Source organism: Triturus cristatus, chromosome 9, assembly GCF_964204655.1.
Source record: "Triturus cristatus chromosome 9, aTriCri1.1, whole genome shotgun sequence".
In the NCBI taxonomy this organism is placed as follows: Eukaryota; Metazoa; Chordata; class Amphibia; order Caudata; family Salamandridae; genus Triturus; species Triturus cristatus.
Genome location: NC_140592.1, coordinates 994,827,148 through 994,842,611, shown reverse-complemented (window position 1 = coordinate 994,842,611; position 15,464 = coordinate 994,827,148). Strand labels below are relative to the sequence as shown.

At 44.9% G+C, this 15,464-nt stretch overlaps 1 protein-coding gene across 1 annotated transcript in view; it reads left to right on the top strand.

Moving 5' to 3' along the window:
* The window catches only part of TSHR (thyroid stimulating hormone receptor), a 632,465-nt gene that overhangs the window by 560,553 nt on the left and 56,448 nt on the right, over positions 1–15,464 (top strand). The window lies entirely within an intron of this gene.

The window sequence follows — 15,464 nt, the reverse complement described above, 5'->3', positions numbered from 1 at the left end:
ACTATTCGCTTACAATAAGCAACTTCTGAAGATGCTAAAGATTATACTACCTGTAGCCTTCATACTGCGGTGAAAGCTTTACTGAAACAAAACAAGCATATGTACATAGCTTAATACCTGGTGCACAAAGTATTCTAGTTTACATAGAGATTGTCGTGCTGAGACTTTTCTGTCTAACAACTCAAGGCTGCTTATGATACTTAGTATGTTGTATGTAGAATATTTGCCATGTTGCAAATATTTTCTGCAGAGTCTAAAAACTTGTGTGGAACATAATAGACACAAGGTGTCAACTGTCACCTGCACACAGGGTTACTCTTTAATGCAAACATTTATAACGTGTTCACTATCTCTACACACCTATGATGCATTGAGAGTACATGTGCTTTGTAAACACACCCATTAGCTGGACTCAGACTGTACAAAATTAGGTAGGAAAGTATTAAGGTATTTACGCGCCACTATGTAAACTATAAAACAAACTAGCAAACTCATTGGATGATGTAATCAATTATGTCATTTGAGTTGTCAGCAATGATGTCATAGAACATGTTATGAGTGATGTAATATTTGAGGTCACAAGCACTGCATGGTGAGGGCGCAAGTTATAGTTATCTCTGGTAAATAAATCTGATGAATTTCTGTGTTTATTTCAGTTCAAAACGTTAATGTTGTCACTGGTATATTCACATATCTATAATGTTACTCTAACCTTTGTATTTGCAGTGAATTTCTAAGTTTAAATAAAACAGATCTTTACATCACACTTAACTTTAATGTTACTTTAAACTTTATATATATATATATGTATATATATATATATATATATATATATATATATATCTATGACGAGAATCCGCCTGGAACACTCCTGCACACCAACTATCCTGAAGGAGAGCGGGAACAAACGGAAACCGACCCTGATAGCGAGTGAGTAGACTTTCTTTATTTAAATTCACAGCACCGCCTGCATGACGCGTTTCAGCCTCCCCAGAGGCCTTGATCACATGACGCCATGGGAGTTGTGATCCCGCTTTTTAAAGTGCAAAATGCTAATTGATAGAATGACACAATTGGCTGATTCAAACACTGCATAAATAGACATAGAAAGGTTGCTTAAACATTGGAAAACGTAACAACAGGGCAATAGAGTCAAAAGCATCTGCGTCAAACAGTTTAAAATGCTAAAGAGCAAATTTCATATGATAAAATTATTATGTGGTAAAATCATTTCATCAATACTGGCAAGTAACTTGTGTTTAAAACAACATTTTTTTGTGTGTTGTACTTTGATTATGTGTACGTATAACAGAAAGCAATAAAGTTGTTTATAACCAAATTGAATAATAATGCTTTCCTACAAATACAAAGCGGACATCCAATGTGCAATATTAAGCAGATAAAATCAAACCCAAGTGGGTATAATCCAACAAATTTGAGTTAGACGCACCCTGACAATTTGAGCACTGATTTATCGACCAGGACATCTTGCACAATTACTCATACCTGCCTTGGAGACGCAGTGCAACCTACAAGTCCTAAAATAACAAGTGAGGTTACTATAAAGTGCATATAAAGGAGCCCTTGTTCTATTCCATGTTTTAACCAATATTCTGACAAGTGTCAAAGTATGTCTAGATGCAGAGAAGACATATAAAATACAAAGTATATCTAAAGATGTGTCATCTGAAATTGTTAAAACCAACAGTGGGTAGAGGAGGTGTGACCAACACGCAATGCAGCTTAACACATAGGGAGTGAAATTTAATACAACCCAATTTAAAGGCAAGTAAAGAGGTCTTCACTGGAATTGAGGCCCTGCGGTGTCTTAGTGTCTAGCTCGAGGATATATCTCGTTTCTAGGGCACGAAGCACTGCTTCTCTGTTGCCACCACGTCTTAAAGGGAGCACTGCATCTATGACAAAGAACTTTAATAGTTCACTTTTGTTGGTGTGTAGTTCTTTGAAGTGGCGTGCCACCGGATAAGATGCATCACTACCATTGATTGCCCGTATATGCTGGAGTATCCGTTTGTGGACCTGCAACTTGGTACTACCCACATATTGCAGGCCACACGGACACTCCAGCACATACACCGCGTACTCGGTCTTACAAGTGAGTGGTTTTGTGATGGAACGAGGAATCTCGCAGAACGGGATCGTGTACTGCGTCTTGTTGACTCCCTGTCTACACGCTTTGCAGTTGGGGCATCTTTTGAAGCCTTTACAAAACTGCATCCAGGTTGTATTGGAACCTAACTCAGGACTAGATTTGACTAAAGCATCGCTCATAGAGCGAGCTTTCCTGAAGGTGATGTTTGGACTAGCTGCCATTAGATCCCCAATGACAGGGTCATTACAAACCAAGCTCCAATTTTTCTTCAGAATTTTTCTGAGTGCTTGGTGTTGACGATTGTATGTCCAGATCAATCTAACTGGTCCCCTGGTGTAGCAATTGATCCCTTGTTGATCAGAGTCTCCTCTCTAGACAAGCAGTTAGCCTTGCGAATGGCATTGTCAATCGTTGGAGCAGAATAGCCCCTCGCTAGGAAACGTGATTTGCTCAAGTTTTGTGCCGCTAGGCAATCAGACTCTGTGCTACAGATGCGCCTAATACGCAGCATCTCCCCGTAGGGAATGCTGCGAATAAGATGCACAGGATGGTGACTTGTGGCATGGAGAACCGTATTGCCCGCGGTGGGTTTCCTAAAGAGGCGTGTATTGAGTTTACCAAAATCAATGAAGATTTCAACATCCAAGAAGAACACTCTATCTTGACATTAGTCAAGACATTAGTCTGAGGTGAAGCCAAGATTGAGGGTGTTGGAATTGATAGCCTCGATGAAGTCAAGGATCTGCTAAATATACATTGAATAGAATTAAAAGAACCATACAAATTCACTGAAAAAGTACAAAGGTTACATGGATGTTATATTTAGGCACAGATTTCACTCAATTAATCACTATGCGGTAACTGTTCCTAAAAATAGAAGTCAGTGGCCGATTTGGTCACAGAGAAAAAGATGGGAGGGAAAAGTCTCTATAAATGGTGTCCCTTGTAAATGCAAGTTGGGGAGTCTCTCCTTTAGACTTTAGTGTCCTCACACACCCCTGCGGGTGTCATGCTTCATCATCGGGTTTTGCTCCTCGTGGGGGTGGCGCTGCAGTCCCCCACGGGCCCCACAAGAGGGCTCTTTGTCGGAGATCTTTTCAGGAGACGCCGCAGTTGTGCATGCGAGTGTGTGGGCCTAAAAGGGGAGTGTGGTGTTATAAAATTACCCACCGGTCCCGTGGGGATAATTTTATTCGTAGGTCCGGGGTTAAGGATAAAATCAGTACACAGGCGTGGGGTCACCTCTATTGTTAGATAGCATAGAGGTCGGGGTATTACTCCGCTGCTCCTAGTGCCCCTGTGTGTGAGTGAATGTGTGTGCTGGTCAACATGTTTCGCGCCGTGGTTGGGTCCCTAGTGGATCCCCTTGCGCTTCATCAGGACTGTGCCCAGGGCCTGTAAATCAATGCTACTAGTGGGCCGCAGCACTGGTTGTGCCACTCACAGAAGTAGCCTCTCAAAGGTGTCTCGGACCTGCCAATGCAATGTCTGCCCACAGTTTTTTACTGCCATGTCGACCTGGCAAGTGCACCCACTTGCCGTGTCCTAACCTTCACTTTTCTTACATGTGAGTCACACCTAAGGTAAGACCAAGTTAGTCCTCTGGGCAAGATGCAGTGTATGTGAAAGGTAGGACATGAAATTGTGTGCTTTACATGTCCTGATAGTGAAATACTGTGCATTTTGTACTAGGACATGTAGTAGTGTGTTTTACATGTCCTGATTTGAAATAATGTGCATTTCGTTTTTTCACTCTTTGAAAGGCTGTCTGTCCCATAGGTTAGCATGGGAGCTCCCTTGGAGCATCTTACAAGTGTAAGTTTCATTGGAACCAGATAGAGAAATGGAGTTTAGTCTCTCTGAACTCATAATTTAATAACACACCTTTTCGTGAAGGTGTTTTTTGAATTGTGTGTTTGAAAATGTCATTTTTAGAAAGTGGGCATTTTCTTACTTAACCATCCTGTGTGCCTCTGCCTGTTTGTGTATTCACCGTCTGATTTTGGAGTGGAAGGAGCTGGGATGTGCATTCACTCTAGATGGTCACAAGGGGAGCTGAGGTGTGTCCTCCCTTTCCTGGGTGACTCATAGTCCGGCTGAATAGACCTTTCTGCATTTAGAAAGGTGGGAGGAGTTTTCCTTAGCACCTGAATATGCTATGTCTGCTCGGCACAATGCTGTCTCCACCTTGTGTAGTGAAGCTGGCCTAGAGAGGACAGAACTAGCTTCTGCTGTACACAGAGACTGTCTGCCTAAAACCTCAAAGGGAAAAGTAGTATAAATATTGGGGCCCTGACCTCAGAACTTTAGAACTTGTTTGGACTAAGGAACCTGCCAAGAAGAAGAGCTGGAGAATCTGTTAGGAGGAACTACCAGTTTGCTATGTGCTTTGCTGTGTTGGCCTGCAGTGGCTGCTTCTGTCTTGGGCAGAGAAAGGACTGGACTTTCTGCAACTTATTTTCCTGAGTTTCTCCAAGGGCTAGAGGTAGAGCTTGCCCCCTGGTCAAGAAGTCTTGGGAACAGCAAAGGCTTCAATATACTCTGCTGCCAGCACTGGGACCTGTGTATTTTGTGCTACAACAGAAGAAAAGGCAGCCCAACGCCGTCAATGATGCCACTTCTGTCTCCGTGACCTGTTGGCCCCTCAGAGAGCACTGCCCCGCTTTACGCAGCAACTCTGGTTTCACTGACGTTTCCGACTGCCACTGCCACAAAGTCGCTGCTTGATTGTGACCTAAGGGGCACCTCACTTCGCACCGCCTGGCTTCGCATCGCTGCCCTGGTATCCCCGACGACACCAATCCACACTGCATCAACATTGCTGCCTGTACCGTGGCCTGGGGGCACTGATCGTAAGTTACCCACGGCTCATCGCCTAGTCCCACACATCAGCCTCGGCCCACCAACACGGCATCATCGACTCCAGATCATCTACCGATAAGAGCGCTTCAGCTATGACGCTGCCTGCACTGCGACCTGCCGATGATCCCCGCCCCACTTCGCACCACAGCCCTGGTCTCACCGACACCGCTAGACACCGCCACCAAGCCACTGCCTCCACCGTGAACTGAGGGCACCGCACGCCGCACCACTCCACTTCGCACTGCAGCACTGATGCCTGCTGCCATTCCTGACTTCAACCTCACAGAGTTCGATCTGCAATGTGTGTGACTTCTAGGGCCCGATGACTCCTGCACCGACCTCCGAAGCCTACGCTTTCCGACATCGGATCTCATCGCAAGCTCCATGATGCCCTGCATGTCCAAGGTACTGTTTGCGGCTCTTCCCGACACCGTAGCTAGCCCGCGATGCCACAGTCATCCTGAACTGTTGGATTTGTTTGTTCACAATGCCTTAATGGCCTCGGCTGGAGCTATTGACTTCACAGGACTGTATTTTATGGTTATTCTTACAATATTCGTATTGTGATTACTGTATGTTGAATTTTTATCGTTTTGGTCTTGTTTTACACAGATAAATATTGGCTATTTTTCCAAAACTGGTGTTTCCTTTTGTAATGTTTTCACTGTATTACTGTGTGTTATGTTCAAATGATTTACACATTGCCTCTGAGATAAGCCTGACTAAGCTACCAAGTGGATGAGCAGAGGTTATTTTTGAAGTGTAATCCCCCATACCCTGGCTAGAAGGAAGGACCCCTACTTGGACAAGCTGCATACCTCTGCCAATACAGACCCCCATTTCTAACTATATATATATAGCTGCTGTTGTTCACACTGTGCAACATACCTTCGTTGCACGGTTACTCAAGAGTATATAAAGTGTCATGACCATGCCTTGTATTTGTAATTTGAAAGTAATAATACAGTACCAAAGAATACGGATACATCAAACTGTGGAAATGTGCTGATTTGAACACTATGTTTGATAATAAGTGTTTACTTTAGACACTTCAAGATGGCCGCCATATTTTCCATATTGTATACAGTGTTGGTCCGTTCTCGATATCAAGTACTGAGACTATGTATTTATTTATTTATTTTTAACATTTATAGAGCGCACTGTAACCCTACGGGCATCCTGGCGCTGTGACATTGGGAAAGGAGACTGATATGAGAAGTTACAGAGCTAGGCTAGAGGATCATGCTTTGGGGTAGAGCCACGTCTTGACTTTCTTGCGGAACGTCATTAGATCCTGTATTCTCCTAATTTCCAGAGGAAGACGGTTCCAAAGGTGAGCAGCTGCCACGCCGAACGCTCTTCCCCCCAGAGTTACTTTCTTTATCCTGGGAATCCTAACGAGATTAGCAGTTGACGAGCGAAGATTGAGTACAGGTTCATACCATTTGAATCTGCCTTGAAGAAGTGTGGGTCCCTGTCCATGAAGTGCCTTTAACACTATACATAAGAATTTGAACAAAATCCTTTGAGTCACCGGAAGCCAGTGCAGGTCTGCCAGCGCTTGGGTTGTCGAGATGTGGCGTGCCCGAGTCAGAGCAAGCTTTGGTGCTGCCACCTGAATACTCTGAAGCCTAGCAATTAGATATCCCGGAGACTCCAAGAGCAGGGCGTTGCAGTAATCCAGGCGACTCAGAATAATACTCCTTACTACCATAATTCGTGCTTGGGCTGGCAGTAATGGTAGCACTTTCCAGAGTCCCCGGATAAGAGTGTAACAACCTCCCACCAGTTTGTTAACATGGGATTCCAAATTCAGCTCCTCATTGAAACTGACTCCCCAAATTGCGTACTATGCTCAGTGGTACCAGAGGGACATCTGTAGGTATGGGCCAGAAGTCAGCTGGTAATCCTAAAGGGACACTACCCACCTTGCAGTGCAGAATCTCTGTTTTCTCGCTGTTAAATTGAAGCAAGCTGTCCCTCAGCCAATTCACCATTTCTAGCATGCACGCATGAAAACTTTCCTAAGGATCCGCATGGTCGCCGTCCAGAGACACCATAAACTGGGTGACATCGGCATAATTGACCACGCTGAAATTTTAAGTTTTAATGATATCCAAAAGTGGCCGCATATATGCGTTAAACAGTATGGGGCTGATTGAGGACCCCTGAGGTACCCCATGTTCGATTGTGAAAAATTATGATTGATACGGGGGGAGCGCTACTGCCTGCCATCTAGCAGATAGATAAGAGCGCATCCAGCTCAGTGCCACACCTGTCACTCCCAGAGTTTTCAGCCTTGTAAGAGGAGTGGTATGATTGACCATATCGAATGCGGCGGACAGGTCTAGCAATATTAAAGTTGCCGATTGACCCCTGTCTGCCCGCATTCGAAGATTATCCAAGACGGTCACCAAGGCTGTCTCTGTTCCGTGGCCATGCCTAAACCCGAATTGCTCATCTTCCAATTTATTATTTGTCTCCAAAAAAAGGGACAATGACCTGCTTACCAAACATTCCACAATTTTAACTGGGTATGGTAATAGGGAGATTGTCCTATAGTTCTTATGGCAACCTGGGTCCAGTGTGGGTTTGTTATAATTGCCTGCTTCTAGCCGGGTGTCACCACTCCGCTACTGACTGTCCACACAGCTGGCGTAGGATAGGAAAGATCTCTGATCCTAGTTCTTTCAATATTTTGTGGGGGATGGGATCCAATGGTGACCCTGAAGAGATTCCTAGAGCCACTTGAACAAACTCCTCTTCCGAGGGCATCTCAAATTCATCCAAGGTGGGCTCGGGGATAAGTGAACTGAGGTTATTATCCTTGTCGAGGTTGGTCTTTGATGTTTCTCCCTTATCCCGGTCCAAAGAACCGGGTGGGGTCACATGTTTCAGACCTTCCACGATCTTGTTAATTTTCTCTGGAAAGAAAATTGCCAATCCATCACATAGCTCCTGAGTAGGTAGAATTTTACTGTTTAGACAGTCAGGGTGGGTCATATCTCTTACTATCCTAAATATGTTCTTGCAATTATTGGATGACTTAAGGATGGAGATGGCAAAATATTCCGCTTTTGCAATAACTATTTCTCTTTTGTATTTAATTATGGTTTTCTTCCAACTGACTTTGTCATTTTCATCGTAATACTTTCTCCACTGCCTTTCTGCCATCTTACAGTCCAGTTTATAGTTCCTTAATGTCTCCGTGTACCATGGAGCTGAGGGTCTTCCCCTTTTCCTAATATCCTTTAAAGGGGCAAGTTGGTCGATTGTCCTGATTAAGTGCTCGCAGAGAGCTGTATAGTTCTCTGTTACCTGTTTCTCAGGGTTAAACAGTGTCTCTGTCTGAAATAAGAGGGCCATTTTTGCCTTCCTTAGCAGTCTTTACCAGTCCCTGCCCCGATAACTCCTTTCTTCCCTGGTCAAGGGCCTCATCTTACTTATAAGTGCCGCGCTAAAACTGGCCAAGTGTAATGAGCATGTCTTGTCTTCACAATGTCTTCACTATGTTCACTGTGTGATCAAGGAAGTCCGCTTCCGAAACGCATTACCTGAACCTGAAAATAAACCTTCCTTTAACGGGACTCTGAGAGCGCGTGTTATTTCAGTAACTTAAGGATTGAATTGCCGGTCTGCTCTACTGGCCGTCATCACGCCACCGGACAACGGGCGGTGCTCCCGGGAGGAGCATCTGTTGTGTAATATATATATATATATATATACGGAGCTCCCTTGGACATATTCCCCTCCCTACTAAAGGTATTTCAATGAGTGTAAAAAATTGGTAATATGACACTGAACCTACGATAGGATATAACTATTACCCCCACATGGACTACATCTCCCAGCACACTGTTGTGCTTATAAATTTGGCCACGCCCACTGAGGGATGTATACTAAATAAAAAATGGCTAAAATGGAGACGATTGCTCAGTGTCTGTTTGCCAGCCCATGATGAAGAGGCGTATTGGCCTCGAAACGCGTCGGCAGAGGCAGACTTGAATTTTGGGAATACATAAGGGAGCTGCAGCGAGGCTTTACAACCGGATGGTATGGGCGCTGTGGAGTGCTCACTCGATGCTTCTGAGCACATTGTCTTTCATATATATATATATATATATATATATATATATATATATATATATATATATATATATATATATATTACCTTCTGGCAGTCGCCAGTAGGTAGTTATAGTTAGGACCTATTTTCCATAGGAAATCCGCAACATTCTATTCCCAATAACTTAGGCGCCGATTGACGAATCTTCGCGAAATTTTCAAAACTTTTGGCCATCTCCGGTCTGCTCCTATCCTGAACGTCTCAGGATGATTCGTGTAGCGGGGGGCGAGAAAAAAGGAGGGTCCCAAAACGTGTTTTCCCCATGCAATTTCCCATAGGACCTTTAGCCGCAGCTACAGCTCGAACTGCAGAACGGAATTAAACCAAATTTGGCAGAGAGGTAGTCCTCAGTTCAGACTCGTGCCTTTTGCTTAAATGGTGTAAATCCGTTCAGTAGTTCCTGAGAAAATCAAAAGTAAAATCACATATATATCTGGGCAGAGCCAAACCACACATCTCATCGTGAGATCTGATTGGCTGTCAGCACTTCATCCAAGAAGTGTTGGCAGCCATCTTGGGACCAATATACATGATAGCACCTCATTAAAAAGCATTGCAGTTAATAGAAGGTTTTAAGACTTTAGTTACATTATAAATCATTTGTTGATGGTACCATACTCATTTTAGGAATTGTGGTATGTTCTAAGGTGATTTTACCATGTGAAAAAGCCTTCTGCTGGGATATCATGAATCATGTTTGAGAGTAAATTATTTTCTCATGCTTTTCCCACAGAGGTTTGGAAGGTGATCTATAAGCTAAACTGGGAGCATATTTTCTGTAAATTCATATTATCTTTCTCAGTCATGTGAGAATGAAGCCTGACATTCTCAGTAAAACATGTGCATCCAACAAGGGTAGAGACTGTCAGTTGATTCCTTTGTGTTCTACTGCAGCTTCCCAGAGTGTTCCAAAGAACAACTAGAGCGCTAACAGTCCTACTTAAGATAAACGTATGGCACACCTGAAGCCATCTTGATTGGAATAAAGTGGTAACTCTTAAAACATTTAATTTAAAAAGGAACACAATGAGGGGGTTCATTTTGCCATAAAAAGTATGGCCTGGTTTCTCTGGCTCTACTGCAGCTCTGCTGACCTGGTTCTCTGGCTCTAGAGCAGCTCTGCTGACCTAGTTCTAACGCTCTAGGGCAGCTCTGCTGACCTGGTTCTCTGGCTCTAAAGCAGCTCTGCTGACTTGGTTCTCTGGCTCTAGAGCAGCTCTGCTGACCTGGTTCTCTGGCTCTAGAGCAGCTCTGCTGAATTGGTTCTCTGGCTCTAAAGCAGCTCTGCTGACCTGGTTTCTCTGGCTCTACAGCAGCTCTGCTGACCTGGTTCTCTGGCTCTAGAGCAGCTCTGCTGACCTAGTTCTTAGGCTCTAGAGCAGCTCTCAGACCTGGTACTCTGGCTCTACAACAGCTCTGCTGACCTGATTCTCTGGCTCTAAAGCAGCTCTGCTGACCCGGTTCTATGGCTCTAAAGCAGTTCTGCTGACCTGGTTCTCTGGCTCTAGAGCAGTTCTGCTGACCTGGTCCCGTGGCTCTAAAGCAGCTCTGCTGACCTGGTTCTCTCCCTCCTGACCTGGTTCTCTCGCTCTAAAGCAGCTCTACTGACCTGGTTTCTCTGGCTCCACAGCAGCTCTGCTGACCTGGTTCTCTGGCTCTAGAGCAGCTCTGCTGACCCGGTTCTTAGGCTCTAGAGCAGCTCTGCTCACCAGGTTCTCTGGCTCTAAAGCAGCTCTGCTGACCTGGTTCTATGGCTCTAAAGCAGCTCTGCTGACCTGGTTCTCTGGCTCTAGAGCAGCTCTGCTGACCTGGTTCTCTGGCTCTAAAGCAGCTCTGCTGACCTGGTTCTCTGCCTCTAGAGCAGCTCTGCTGACCTGGTTCGATGGCTCTAAAGCAGCTCTGCTGACCTGGTTCTCTGGCTCTAGAGCAGCTCTGCTGACCTGGTTTCTCTGGCTCTAGAGCAGCTCTGCTGACCTGATACTCTGGCTCTAAAGCAGCTCTGCTCACCTGGTTCTCTGGCTCTAAAGCAGCTCTGCTGACCTGGTTCTCTCCCTCTAAATCAGCTCTTCTGACCTGGTTCTCTGCCTCTAGAGCAGCTCTGCTGACCTGGTTCTATGGCTCTAGAGCAGCTCTGCTGACCTGGTTCTCTGGCTCTAAAGCAGCTCTGCTGACCTGGTTCTCTCCCTTTAAAGCAGCTCTGCTGACCTGGTTTCTCTGTCTCTAGAGCAGCTCTGCTTACCTGGTTCTCTCCCTCTAGAGCAGTTCTGCTGACCTGGTTCTTTGCCTCTAGAGCAGCTCTGCTGACCTGGTTCTATGACTCTAAAGCAGCTCTGCTGACCTGGTTCTCTGGCTCTAGAGCAGCTCTGCTGACCTGGTTCTCTGGCTCTAAAGCAGTTCTGCTGACCTGGTTCTTTCCCTCTAAAGCAGCTCTGATGACCTGGTTTCTCTGGCTCTGCAATAGCTCTGCTGACCTGGTTCTCGGCCTCTAGAGCAGCTCTGCTGACCTGGTTCTCTGGCTCTAAAGCAGCTCTGCTGGCCTGGTTCTCTGGCTCTAAAGCAGCTCTGCTGACCTGGTTCTCTCCCTCTAAATCAGCTCTGCTGACCTGGTTTCTCTGGCTCTACAGCAGCTCTGCTGACCTGGTTCTCTGGCTCTAGAGCAGCTCTGCTGACCTAGTTCTTAGACTCTAGAGCAGCTCTGCTGACCTGGTTCTCTGGCTCTACAAGAGCTCTGCTGAGCTGGTTGTCTGGCTCTAAAGGAGCTCTGCTGACCCGGTTCTATGGCTCTAAAGCAGTTCTGCTGACCTGGTTCTCTGGCTCTAGAGCCGCTCTGCTGACCTGGTCCCTTGGCTCTAAAGCAGCTCTGCTGACCTGGTTCTCTGCCTCTAGAGCAGCTCTGCTGACCTGGTTCTATGGCTCTACAGCAGCTCTGATGACCTGGTTGTCTGGCTCTAGAGCAGCTCTGCTGACCTGGTTCTCTGGCTCTAGAGCAGCTCTGCTGACCTGGTTCTCTCCCTCTAGAGCAGCTCTGCTGATCTGGTTCTCTCCCTCTAAAGCAGCTCTACTGACCTGGTTTCTCTGGCTCTACTGCACCTCTTCTGACCTGGTTCTCTGGCTCTAGAGCAGCTCTGCTGACCTAGTTCTAAGGCTCTAGAGCATCTCTGCTGACCTGGTTCTCTGGCTCTATAGCAGCTCTGTTGACCTGGTTCTATGGCTCTAAAGCAGCTCTGCTGACCTGGTTCTCTGGCTCTAAAGCAGCTCTGCTGACCTGGTTCTCTGGCTCTAAAGCAGCTCTGCTGGCCTGGTTCTCTGGCTCTAAAGCAGCTCTGCTGACCTGGTTCTCTCCCTCTAAAGCAGCTCTGCTGACCTGGTTTCTCTGGCTCTACAGCAGCTCTGCTGACCTGGTTCTCTGGCTCTAGAGCAGCTCTGCTGACCTAGTTCTTAGGCTCCAGAGCAGCTTTGCTGACCTGGTTCTTTGACTCTACAACAGCTCTGCTGACCTGGTTCTCTGGCTCTAAAGCAGCTCTGCTGACCCGGTTCTATGGCTCTAAAGCAGTTCTGCTGACCTGGTTCTCTGGCTCTAGAGCAGCTCTGCTGACCTGGTCCCTTGGCTCTAAAGCAGCTCTGCTGACCTGGTTCTCTCCCTCTAAAGCAGCTGTGCTGACCTGGTTCTGTGGCTCTAGAGCAGCTCTGCTGACCCGGTTCTTAGGCTCTAGAGCAGCTCTGCTGACCTGTTTCTCTGTCTCTAAAGCAAGCTCTGCTGACCTGGTTCTCTGGCTCTAGAGCAGCTCTGCTGACCTGGTTCTCTGGCTGTAAAGCAGCTCTGCTGACCTGGTTCTCTCCCTCTAAATCAGCTCCACTGAGCTGGTTCTCTGCCTCTAGACCAGCTCTGCTGACCTGGTTCTATGGCTCTAAAGCAGCTCTGCGGACCTGGTTCTCTGGCTCTAAAGCAGCTCTGCTGACCTGGTTCTCTCCCTTTAAAGCAGCTCTGCTGACCTGGTTTCTCTGGCTCTAGAGCAGCTCTGCTGACCTGATTCTCTGGCTCTAAAGCAGCTCTGCTGACCTGGTTCTCTCCCTCTAAAGCAGCTCTGCTGACCTGGTTCTCTGACTCTAGAGCAGCTCTGCTGACCTGGTTCTCTGACTCTAGAGCAGCTCTGCTGACCTGGTTCTCTGGCTCTAAAGCAGTTCTGCTGACCTGGTTCTTTCCCTCTAAAGCAGCTCTGCTGACCTGGTTTCTGTGGCTCTGCAGCAGCTCTGCTGATCGGGTTCTCGGCCTCTAGAGCAGCTCTGCTGACCTTGGTCTCTGGCTCTAGAGCAGCTCTGCTGACCTGGGTCTCTGGTTCTAGAGCAGCTCTGCTGACTGCATCTTAGGCTCTAGAGCAGCTCTGCTGACCTGGTTCTCTGGCTCTACAACGGCTCTGCTGACCTGGTTTCTCTGGCTCTACAGCAGCTCTGCTGACCTGGTTCTCTGCACTCACAATGCACGCACCCGACTTTGTGAAAATATATTTAAAAATAATATAAGTTTAGTATAAGTACAAATATATTATTTTTGCGAATATCTTAGATAATCTCTTGCCCTAATATGTATATTACAGACACATACATATAATTTTGGAACATACATTTTTTTTGCGGGAGTCGCGCACCCAGCGTGCTCCAGCACGCATAGGACATAGGATGTCATGCGGGACACGCAACCGCACAAGCATCTCGTACCGTAATGCGCATGTGTCGCGAATGCACGGGAGCAGGAGTCGCGGACTGGTCGCATACCAATCGCGCACATCACATAATATTAAATGTATATGATGTAACTGAAAAGCACACAGCCGTCGCACACCGTACGCGGATCCTTCACGACTTTTCTAAAATGGCGGCTAGAATGCGAGCACCCACCGTGATGTGTACACTTTGAGTGCGAGACTCCGAAAAAACATTGTTTTCTTTTTTAAAGAAAATAATATAAATATATTAAAATAACAAATGAAAACAAGAAAATTAATCAATATTTCAGTTTTTTGCAATTTTCAGAAGAATATATAATGTTATTTAATGAATAAAAAATGTATAAATAAACAGTTAAACTGTAGAAAATCAGAACAAAAAATAGGTATGACTACTATCACACTTAAAAATTAGCATTTAAAAATCCTTTGAAATTCATTGGAAAAAAAACATAGGTTTCAGAGACGTTATAGTTAGAAATTAGCATTTAAAAAAGCTTTGAAATTCACTGAAAAAAACCATAGGTTTCAGAGATGTTATAGTTAGAAATTAGCATTTAAAAAAACCTTAGAAATTCATAGAAAAAACATAGTTTTCAGGGGTGTTATAGTTAGCTGGCCATTTCACTCGTACAAAACCATAGAAATTCCTCCGTTATAGTTAGTTCTGCTAACTATAACTCGCGCGCCCGCAATGCACTGCTGATGATGTCACATATTGCATCATTCATGACATGGTCAGTGACATCACTGATGAGATCACGGATGACATCTCAAATGACATCACTGATGACATCATCCACGTGACAATCTGATACACCTCATAATACACTAGTATAACCTTTCATCACTCACTGTAAAATACATTGTACCATATTTGAAACCATTGACACACCAATACCAGTTACTACATACCAACTCACTGATTCCTAAGTCTACACACACAACTACCCATTCAACAACAGAATAATTTATACATGCAGTCAATAATTAATAGAACACTATCAAATGCACTTATACACATATATAGACATTGACACATCAGCAGTCATCTTAGTCGGTTATGCAGTCATCCTACTCACTCATGAAAAAAATTAATCACACTTACATTTACTCACTTACATAATTATCCAACAACACCTCATTTATTCAAACACATAGTAACTCATAGTTAATATGTTAAAAAATCACCATTAAAATTATACACTCATTCATATAGTTACTCTCACAATCAATGACTCTTACACATACTTATTTATATACACCAACTCTCACATACAATGCCTTTTATTTTTTTACTTTGTTGAAGATGTTCAACTAAAACATATATTCGCTCACCAACAGACAAATAAATACACTCATTCACCCAAACAACTGTTTCCACATGCACTCTTAAACCTATACACCTAGTCAATCAACCATTCACACATCTATGCATAGAGTTACACACACACCATCCAACCACACACAAACTCAGTGTCCCATACAAATACTCACCCAACTAATCAATAACTAATATGCACACTCATGTAGTTAGTGACCAACTGATGCTGCATGTTACAACAACAGAGACAGTGATGCACACATTCACATAGTTTAGTTACTAATCCATGTATTAAGTGAGACACTTTTAATTACT